The sequence below is a fragment of the Sylvia atricapilla genome, chromosome 6, assembly GCF_009819655.1.
Source record: "Sylvia atricapilla isolate bSylAtr1 chromosome 6, bSylAtr1.pri, whole genome shotgun sequence".
NCBI lineage: Eukaryota > Metazoa > Chordata > Aves > Passeriformes > Sylviidae > Sylvia > Sylvia atricapilla.
Window position 1 is genome coordinate 57976308 of NC_089145.1, and position 11613 is coordinate 57987920.

Here is an 11613-nt window from a genome sequence, read left to right on the forward strand (position 1 = left end):
ATGGGTGACTAGTGTTTCATCAGTTGACTTTGGTCAGAAATATAGAACATTCCTCAATTTCTGAATATTTGCCCTTTTTTTTTTTTCACTCAAATTTATGTATTTACTTGTACCTGAATGAATTAGTGAGATATTAGTGGAACATATCATGGATGTAGAATATTTTTTTGTAAATAGAAAAAAATATGAACACATCCTTATTTTCTTTCCTGTAGCTTACTAGATGAACTTATAGGGAACTGGAACAGTTCAAAGACTGAGTGTTAAACCTCTGTTTCTTCTTAAAAGGAACAATCAGAAAGTATGTACCTCTTGTGTCCATAAAGTTTTTGTGAACCTTAATGAATACTGAGAATTGCAGAACAGCAGAATCAATCAGCAGCTATTTGTTTTAGGTAAGAAAATGTTAATATGTTAGATTTTTTTCAATCACAGAGAATCAGATATATTTGCTACAGATGGAAGATTCCTAATTAAATGTATTTCAAAATTAAAGCTTTGGCAATTGAGTAGTCTAGTGCAGCTGATTAGAAGGGTCATAATTATAAAAACCCACTTCATACTTTCAAATATTAGGGCATTTTTATCACCAGAGGGCACTATCCTTCCAGGCTAAGATTAAACTTTTGTTATACGGGTTTACATATTTTTTTTTTTTTTTAAATCTAAGAAATGGGATCTCAGGTAATACCACTGGGGGCTTTTTTTTTTTTATGTGTATGTTCATTTAAATAACTACATTTTGATCATTCTCTCCTTTAAGTTTTCCGTATTTCTATATGAAACATATGAATATTCAGGCTGATATAAGACTAGTTTAAGAAATCCCAAAGGATTTGCAAAAAATGCAGAAGTTACATGTTGCTGTGCACTGGCATACACCTCTTTGTTGCAATCCAGCTGCTATTATGGGCACTGACCTGCATTTGAAAAGCTGCAGAGTATTCCTACCTGTGTCCCCACTGAGGGATTCTTTAACTGCTGCTCTGTTTTCATTCTCTCCAACCAACCAGCTGACAGGAGAGATGGCTTGTGAGTCATGCTGACCACACCCCAGCAGGAAGTGTTCCTTTTTTGCAAGTGGCTCCTGCTGGGGTTTTTCTCTTGCTGGCTGTTGTGCTCCAGTGGCCGGCACTGCACTGATTCCAGTTGCTAGTTGTCCTCCTCTCAAGGGAATATGGGAGAGAGTAAAAGTCACAACTGATAGATACAGTGGTGGCCACATAGCAGCAACAGGCTGCAGCAGCATGAATGCAGGATGTTGTTCCCTTGTAGCATACAATGATATTTTGCCTTTTCTATGTAGTATTATGCACTAGAACCATTCATGCTATGAATATATATCTCACTTTTAAGTGTTTTATTTGTGCATTGCCTATATTCATGTAATTCTCTTGTTAACCAGACAAGACCTTCATTAGTCCTTTGGACTACAGACATCTTTCCTGTTTGTGTAATTACTGGCGATGTGTTAGTTCTTCCCAAGTTCTGGTAAATCAGTTGCATGGGTATAGCAGTAAGACATCACATAGCTTAGATTTGCCTGCATAAGACATCATATCCCTTAGATTTTCCTGCATTCCCTTTGCTGTGTCACAATTCTAGACTCAATACAATTCCTTTCTCAAATATTCCAGAGGCTATGATCTTGATCAGATATTAAAACTCACCTCATTCCTGGCAATGATGAACATCCACAGCTCTTGCCTGTAACAAGATATTTGTAATTGTCAAGTTATTAATCCAAATTTGTGATTGACAGAAAGAGAGATAAGAGTGGAAATGGTTCAGGGCTCTTTGTTGCCTTGCACATCACTGCTGTTTAGTTCCAGCTACTGATGATAAATACTTCAAATTTAGGAAGTCTAGGAGACCACAGGTCTCCAATTCTACACAATCTTGTGTTTCACCTGTCACACCAGGCTATGTATGAAGGAAAGAGTTCTTTGTGTAATGTGATGGAAGCTTCCACCAGGAAAGTGCCACTTGTGCAACGATTGCCTTTATTTCTGGTCCTGCTGTGTTTATTCTTGATCTGGATATTGGTGTCCTCAAAGCAGGGGCAAAGAATGATGCTGTTGGGGCTTTCTGTACCTGCATTGCCTAGGAGAAGAACAGACAGCAAGAGAATCTGCTCTCATGATTGACTAGAAACATGACTCCTTCATTTAAGGCAAAAGAAGGATTTACTTTGTGGAAAGTACTCCCATAAGGGATGGTCTGGAAGGAAAAAGGAATTCAATTAACCTTTGCTGCCCACAAAATTTCCCATGGTGTTCATGAGTATGTCTTTCAGTAAAGCAGTACAGCAGATCGGGTGAAACTACTTTTTCTCTCTTCTCTGAGTATGTCCTCTTAGCATCAGGCCTGGGTATGTCCTTTATGCCTGATAGGTTCCTGTGGCTGACTCCTTATTTTCCTGAGCTGCTTGATCTGCTTTTGACTGGCCAGAATGATAGCTCTAAATGCAGAGCTATCACAAAGCATCACGTACAGTCACAGGGAACTGCTTGCACAGAGCAACATGTGATTTGTTTTTCCATAGGAGTTTTGCAAGCTAGAAGACTAAAACAACAAATCCTTAGATGCAAACAGCCTTCTCTAAATTTGGCTATTCTTTGCAAGCTTAGGCAGGTCCTTGCTGCCCAGTTACAATCTGCTTCTCTGCGGAATCTCTTTTTTCCATGCTGTGGCTTTTCAACTGTTTCCAAGTTTTGTTTAAAGTTTCTGCTGAAGATTTACTGTTCAGAAGTTTTTCTACATGCTTTTAATCTTCTTGAAGAAGAAGCTGTAGAAAAGCATCAAAAGAAGATGTCTCTTCAATTTGCTGCATGATTAAAGCCACCAGTGACCTTTGGCTCTGGTTCTCCAAAAGTTACTCATGATGATGCAAAACTCCTTGGTTAATTCTTACCTGATTATTGAAATCACCTGATTATTGAAAAGAGTGGACATGCAATGTTTGTTACACCTATGTTTGTCTTACCGTACCAGAATACCAAAAATAGGAATCTGGTTTTAAAAGTATTTCTAGCCATGATGTAATTAAAGAGTTAGGAGTATTCAAACAGTCTACATTGCCAGTAACAAATGTCAAAATTATTGTACTTTTTCTATTCAAGAAAGCTCCAAAGTAGCTTCCAAGAGGTCTAATCTTTTACTTATTTTATGAATAAAGTGAATGATACAATTATTTTCATTTGGAGAGAGCAGACTTGAGCAAACTATAACCACTTCTGAAAATCCCAATCAGGTTCTGAGGAATTTCTAAATAATATAGAAAGCAAATATTACAGTACCTTGTATAATACCTTACATTATTAATGTCCCTAGAACTTTGCTGTCACTGGTATTTTCTTTAGTGAGAATGACACTATCTTACTCTGAAAAATGTCTTGCAGTTGGCAATGTGGTTGATTAGCGTTTGAGGATATGCCTTTTCTAATGCATAGTAGAACTTGCAAGATCACATCAAACTGACAAGGTAAGTTTTTGTCTTTAAACATCCAAAATGAAACAGAAATCACCTTTATAGAAAGGTATTCTTGAATTCTGGCATCAATATGCAGCTAGTTGCTCATTTATCAGTACAGTTGGTTTTTTGCCATTTACAGCATTTGTCACTGACTTCTGTGGAAATTGGTCTTTATGGATACAACTAGAGTCTTTTTCATTTCATAAATACCTGTATTTGTGTATGTGATAGAGAGATATATGTGCATGTGTATGTATGTAGCTGCATAAAATTATCTTCCTTAGTGAACGTAGCATCATAAGGCTGCATGACTGAAAAAAAGTGTTTGGTGACAGTCTTTTTACTGTTTAAATATCACATTGAAGTGAGCAGACTTTACAAGAAGAGTTCAATTGTCAAAGACAAAGTAAATTCATTAAGTGCTCTCAGTACTTTTCTTTCCCGAGAGGACAGCAGTGCTGAAACCTGCTTGTCATTTTGGTGTTTAACAGCTGCTTTGTGTTAAACACCTCAACAGCAAAACTGCAATTCATTGCATGAGTTCTTGGGGTGATCTGGCTTGAATATGCCATCATTAAGGATTTGAGTACTTAATGGTGGAACTTTCAGTATTGTTTATAGATTCCCACCCTAGCTTTAAATGAGGTAACTTGGGTATTAGTAGAAATCTTGCTGCAGCAACACAAGGTTTACCACAGGTAATTTACTTTTCTTGGAAGTGGGATAAATTATCCTCTGCTGAGCATCATGTGTCCGTGTCTGGGCAGACTCTCAGACTTATTTCAAGCTTGCTCAGATCCCTACACCATATGGTAGTCTGCAGGGTAGCTATGGTCCTTTGAATTGAAATAGAACCAAAACTGAATACTAGAAAGGTAGAGTTTTGAGTGACAGTCAAAAAGCAGCAGCCGTGGGGTAGCTGGCAATAAACAGACACTGGAGGAAGCTTCTCTGATTTTGCCAAAAACATCTGTTCTCTCTCTGGTGGGAATCTACATGGAATAGTTGCTCTGTGTATGAAAGACATAATGTAGAGTAAAACTTCAGGCGATCTAACTTCATAAGGGAAATGTTTAGCTAAATTGGACTGTCCTTATTTTGCCTACCTGACAGTAGGCAAACTTAAGGGTCAGAAATGCAAGGATAAGGAAGTTGAAAAAGAAGAGAAAAAAGAGCAGAAAATGTTATATCCTGCTGCTAGTTGCTCTGGTTTACAACCCACCCACCCTCTGGATTACCATTCAGACCTAATGCTTTCCATGTCTCAGAGTTATTTTCTCCTGCCTTTCCATTATATAATAATAAGTATTAAATATGATCTGCTCATCTACATAATCGAGAGCTGACTTGAATTTGTCCCGCTATTGAAGAAGAGGTCCTTGTGCAAATTTGCATACTGCTCTTACATCTGTTCCTGTTGTCTCAGCAGTTGCTCTCTTGGTGCTCTGTTCTGGGCAGACTGCCTTTAAAAGATAAGCACTGCGAGGGCTGATAGGAAGTTAAAGTTTTACTGTTCTTACAGGATGTGCCTTTGTGATTTAGATGTGCCAACATGGTGTTAATTACTGCTTCTTCAACAGCTTAGGTGAGAGAAAGACTGGCATCAACTTTTCCAAATGTTATTGTTCTTAAATTTCACATGGCTGCATCACATCAGTAATTACATTCAGATTTTGAAATCTCACAGAATGCATCTTGAAAGGAAATAAAGTCCCAAATATTTTGTGAAAGCAGAAACAGTTCTAGGTATGTTCCCCAACAGAGGCACTCAAGTGTACAGGACCTTGATTCTTCTCTCTCTCCTGCTTATACAGTAATTTCTACTTCTGTGAGAAGAGAGTAGAACTGGGTAGGATTTCAGCTGAATACCCATCTACATGATTACAGTATGTGAGGCTATGGATGGTCAAGCTTGTAGTACTTAAATGGGAATCCAAAATTTTGAAATAATATTTCTGTGTCTAGTCTTTCCACCTGCACGGCTGTCATGTTATTGTGTATAGAAGGTACTTCTTTAACATCTCTAAATTTAGAAAAGAATATATGTTAAGTGTCAAAAGATTGTAGAATCTCTCCACTGAAAAATTCAGGGTGAGAATAACAGTTCTTTAGCTTTGGCATGCTATCTCTAGTCTAAGAGCTTTGCTACTCAGTAGAACTTACCCTCTGCAGAATTTTTTTGAACATGAAGTCTTACCTTTACTGGGAAATTCACTCATTAGTGATGCCATACTCTGTTGCTTGGAAGTAGCAGTTAACTCCATCTTGTGATTAATTATTGCATGCTTACATTTGCTTGCATTACATGGTGCATTGGCAGATCTCCATTTGCCCTCTCACATTGCTCAGACCACCTGGTCTGTCACCTGTGTGCCTGTAACTGCTCTGCAATATGCTCAGAGCACTTGTTCCCATGTTTCAATGCTGGGGAGCAATGATGTTCAGTTCCTTCCTGTTTTTAAGTTCTAGCAACCTGTACAATTACCTCGGTTTTCTTTTCAAGTCTTGTTTTCTTGTCCACATCCAACCAATTCAACAGCAGTGAAAATGATCTCCAGATGACAGAGCTGGGAGGGGGAAGCAGTTCTCCAAAATTCAGACATCATAATGTGGTAAGGATGTTGCTAATGTTGCTAATGTGGGTGGTAGAACAAGGCCATTAATTCAATACATATGTGCCGTGTCAGAAATCATTAATGTGAAACCACCTTGCTGTTAAACTGGACGTCTGCATTTTGGGGGGAGGTGGAACAGTGAAGGGTTCAAAATCTGATGATGAGGAATTAGTACAGTTTCAGCGCAAAGCTGTAGTGACTATTTTAGCTTGACATTGCTGGTACTCAAAACACAAGGCCTGTGGATGAGGTAATGATCTTAGGTTCAGATTATCTGGTGGTCAGGGAGGCAGCCAACACCCTGAAGTCTTGTCCATGCTCCCCACAAGTCTGCCAGCAGACTGGCACAGGGACCAGCAAGCAGCATGTTACTGGCTTCTACTCTAGGTCAGTCCTACAATGACCAACCACTCATTGTTTGTTTTTTTCCTGAAGCCAGAGGCACACTGGATCACCCCTAGAGTGGGAGGCACAGTGCCTTCCATGCTGGCTTTCTCCTCTCTTCCTCCCAGCAGTCCTGTCTGGCTGTACATTGCGTTCAGAACCTCTCTGTGCTGGCACAAATTGAAGGAAATCTTATAATAGAAATGTGTTTGTTGAGGGCATGTCATTCTGTAGTTCTGCAATAAAATATGTAGTACATAATGTATTTTAATTAAACCGGAAATTAATTCAATTAATCAGTACAAGTCCACTCGCTCCCTCCTTTTTAATATTGTGTGCTCCAACAATAAGGAAACTCCAGATAGGAAAATTGCACATCTTCCTTAACAAGACACTAACACTATTAGCATTTAGTGTGCTGGGCACTCACTGAAAAGCAGCATTTATTGAATAGGGGCCTCTGAGTGTGTAAATGAAACAGATTCTTAGACTCGTAAAGTGGATTAGCAGGCCCTAACTATTGAAGACCAAGATGCTTTTGCTTTCCTGTCATGGAAGCTCTCTATCTTCTCCAGAATGTCAGGGGAGGAACATTTCAGTGACTCATAGCAGCTGACGTCAGTTGTGCTTATTTACTTGGGAGTATCATGTACAATTTCTTTTTCCTTGCTATTCCTGGTCTTAGCCTGTCACAGATGCCCAGTCTGTTGCATTCATTCACTTGGATTTTGTGGGTAGGCACTTTGTTCCCCTTGCTGACTGAGGACACAGGCCAGAGATATGTCCTCTAGTATTAATGGATCTGCATGCAATTAATTATTTGTTTGCCTGTCTTCAGCATTTATGTCACTCCCGATAGCACCATCAACACTTATCTTGGCCATGTAGTTGTAGTCTTTAAAGCTGTGGCTACAGTCAAAGCTGCAGCTACAGTTTTTCAAGGCTGAGAGAAAGGAGACGAGACCAGAGACACCAGAGGCTTGCTGACACAGATGAAGTAATAGGGAAGTTTTTTTTTTTTTTCTGTCAACAGAGAGAAAAGAAAAAACTCTCAGTGACAGGCAAACCTCCAGAGAGAGTAGGCGGCAGATAGTGGACATGAACAGGCAGATCTTATTTCTGTAAGATATATTCTGTGGAAGCTGCTCTTCCAGTGAATGAAAGTGCACTTTTGTTGGGACACAGGCTGGAAGAATGTCCCATTCTGAGCCTCAGTGCCCCATAGACAGAATGTTGATTGTTTTGTTTTGTACATTTTTCCTTGAGACAAGGCACAGCCTGTCATGTAGCTCTCCTGTACAAAGTTACCATCATCACTGGTTTACAGAAAATTGTCCTGTCTCAATTAAATTTCTGGCAAAACCTTTAGCTTCATGCTTTATCAAAGACTTTTTGACACCTGTAGCTGTGGATGAATGATGCTGTCTGGGATTTGGTACAATATGCACCAGGCCTCCCAAGATGTGTCCTTGTCTTACTGACTGCTCTCTATGATGCTCTAAGGGAGCACTGTAAGATGAAGGCGTTTCTGTCTGATCCTCTGGGTAGTTTTGGTGCTGAAGGAATGCTTAGATGGCACAGAAATACAGTAACTCTTCCTGCAACTGACTTTTGCAGAACAATTATTTCTCATTACTTCTATTGTATCTACACTTTGAGCTGTGACTCAGGAGATGTGGTAAGTCACAAGCTGCTAGCAGTGTTGTATTGTTGGTGTCTGGATCAATAAAAGTTGGTTACACCTTTGTCTCCCCGTGTGCCAAGCTGAGCCTAGCTGACTAAAAGATGGAGATGGCTTTCTTGGGAGGAGCTTTGTGACAGTGCAGTGCTTCTCTTGGGGCTTTCATCTTCTTTTCCTGGCTAGATCTGGCACCAGCGTCACAAAAAAGTACAGTCCTGTATTCTGGAATACAGTTCCCATCCTGTAGGTTCTTGCCTCAGCAGAAGCGTGAACAATGTGAGAAATAAAGGGATGGAACTCTGGTGGGGGACTTCAACTGGGTTTTATTAAATTCTCTTGATTCCCTTTCACCCAGGAGTCAGCCCGCCAAAGCTGACCAAACTCGTGGGTTTTCACCTTAAATATGGGGCTGGGGGAGTGGGGAGGATACGATTTGGAACCAATCAAGAGTGGGAAGGGAGTGACCCCAAACATAAGTGACAACTTACAGGACAAATCAAGGGACAAAGGGAGAAGGGGGACTTGGACTCCACCAACCACTTGATGTCGTCACCAGAACTTTCTAGAGATCAGGGTGAGGCTTCGAAGTGACAGGCAGGACCCAGGTGTCACAAAAACGATGACTGATTAATAACAATAACTGGGGTAAACCATAATGGGGTAAAACATGAGGTACATGGAACAAACCATTAAAAAACAAAGAACAAAAGCATACAGAAACTTGGTAAAGTCCAAAATGCACCACGACAGAGCTTGGCTCTATTCCTTGTGTGGAATGTGCTTGGTGTCTCATGTGGAAGCAAAGTGAGTTCTCTCTTGGGTGCTCTGAAGTCAAGCCTCATATTTATGACATCCTCCTCTCTCGTGTGACACTGTTGTACACTACAGCACAAAGATTCCGACTTCAGAAGGCTGAAAATGACTTTTTTACTTTTGGGATGTGTCTCTTCTTTTATATTATTCTACACAGACCAATTTGATTGGTGAAAGGAAGACAAAACTCTTCAATCACATTGGTCAGACCAGAGGGACATCAAGAAGAAGTCCCTCTTAGGGAAAATATGTAAACAAATTTGCTTTTGGGAAGGAATTTCTGAAAACCAAAACCATGTCAGGCACAAAACAGGGCTACATTTGTGAGTTAGATTGGAGGGTTTCTGTTTTAACTACCTAGAGGAAAACACTGCTCAACCTTTTCCATATCTCATATTAATGTCTGGCTAATCACAGCAATATCTAGACAGGTTGGTTTGTCTTTGTTTGTTTTCTGGGAAAAAAAGTCATTTTACAGTAAAGATGTCATTTAATGAATGGGTTAGTGTTTAATGGGTTCTGACTCACATTAGATAAGAGATAAAGATTGTAAACAAAGCCTAAATCATGGATTTCATAGCTGTTAATAGAACTGGACAGTTATTAAATGAGTTGTATTACAAATCACAGAGAAGTTGGGTTTTTTTTTTTTTCATTCTTCATGATATTTACTGACTGAACAATTTATTTTGTTTTCATCAATTTAGACAAACAACAATAAAACATAAATTCAGTTTTAAGACATGGCAGAATATATATACAGCTTCAGTGAACAAAGAAGCCAGTGGGAGTAATAGGTCAATTAGCCTGTTATTACTTGCTTTGATGAGAAGGATTGAATTTTCAAGACTGATACATATCACACACAGTGTGCCCAAGGATTATACAAACAGACCTGAACAGCAGTGCCAGAAGGTGATAAAGGGACAGGATATGAAACCTATTGAAAGCTCTTCTTTCATAATTATTTTTCTGATTCTAGCTAAAGATTTGTAAAAAAAGGAAAACTGAAAGAGAAGCCCATATTTTAAAAGATACTGGTTCTGGAAGTTGCAATATCTGCAAATACTCAAACACAACTAATACACATGTTCTGGTTATCATACTTTTGCCTTCCACTTGTAACAGCAGGGAACAATTAGAGAGACCTGCATTGTTGTTCTAATAGGCTCATGTTTCTAATGATCTTCAACTTGCTCTGTGACACTCCTACTTATAAAAGTTAGCTGGGTTTTTAAAAGACAACATTACCTACCATAATTGCATCTTTCTGGTTGCCTGGTTGGAATGAAAAATGTGAAGGGCATGTCAAAATGCACTGCTCCAGCACAGATGTTTATCTCTGTGTATTACCGAAACAAATCTTGGCATCTATTACATTATTGCACCTGACTCAAGGATTTCGGAAAAATGAGAAGTTTCTGAGTTTCTTTAAGGAACCTTGATATCAGAATTTTTGCAGTTTTCAAACAGAGTTACTGGTGTCAGTATTAGTTATCTGAGTTATGATATATGACTCTGAGAATACAAACTAGGTGAAAATGGTTAGGAAAGAGAACTAGAGAGTAAATGGCCTCAAGTTGCCCTGAGGGAGGTTGAGATTGGATATAAGAAAAAAATTTCCTCACAGAAATGTTGTCAAGCATTGGAACTGCTGTCCAGGGAAGTGATTGAGTCACCAGTCCTTGAAGTATTCAAAAGACATGCAGATGTGGCACCTGGGGACGTGGTTTAGTGGTGGACTTGTCAGTGTTACGTTAGCAGGTGGATTCAATGATCTTAAAGGTGTTTTCCAACCTCAGTGATTATGTGATTCTCTGAAAAGAAAATAATCTATCAGTGTTATGTTCTGTAGCAGGAGGGTTTTTTTTCACTTGCCTCCTTCTATCTTGTTTTGGCTTTAAATATAATTGAAAGTTACTGTCAATAAGAACTTAGTGGTTTTGTTGCTTTTTTGTTGGGGCTTTTTTAAAATACTTATTATTTCCTTTTGAACACAACTCTGCAGTACTGCAGTGGCAGAGCTCAATGAAGAGCAATAACAAACCAAGCAGTCTTTCTAGGTTTCCCCTGTGTTGCCCAAGGGCAATCGACTTTGTGTCCAAAAATGATTGACTTTTACTGTTTTGCAAAAGACTTCTGACCTTTCTATTGTTCTTGCTGTCCAGATACTTCAAGGCTGTCCTACTTGAGACATGACTTTTGACATGCTCAGACTGTTTAGAGATGCAATAACAAGGCATAATGCTGCTGACTCCTTTGTCACAGGAGGCAAAAGTAGTATAAGACAACTGGGATACAATAGGCACATCCATGCAGTGATGTTACAAGCCCCATGAATATGGAACATCTCATCTGATTTCTTTGTGAAACAAAATAGTTGCTAGGGACTCCAGCTGTTGTGAGGCATTTCCTGTCTTGAACTTTTAGGGAAATGTTATGCTTATTTTTCTGTTAGAATGTAGATGGTACTACATAAAACATGCAACACAAGCCTACACCAAAAACCTAAAACAAAAACTGGTTTGGTCAATGCAAGTCAAATAAAATGAATTTGTAGCTTTATTCTCCATTTTACTCAGGGAAGAAGATATGTTTGTATGTTATTTGTGGTTCAATTCCTCCTGATGTGATCTCTGAAAAAG

The 11613-nt window shown here is 39.1% G+C and overlaps 1 long non-coding RNA gene across 1 annotated transcript; it reads right to left on the reverse strand.

The window, feature by feature from the left end:
- Nucleotides 1-7711: 7711 nt before the first annotated feature.
- On the reverse strand, nt 7712-8052 carry LOC136363243 (uncharacterized). The gene is made up of 2 exons (XR_010743947.1): nt 7874-8052; nt 7712-7810 (listed from the first exon to the last, which is right to left on the reverse strand). It is a non-coding gene; the product is annotated as an uncharacterized lncRNA (long non-coding RNA).
- Nucleotides 8053-11613: the final 3561 nt, after the last annotated feature.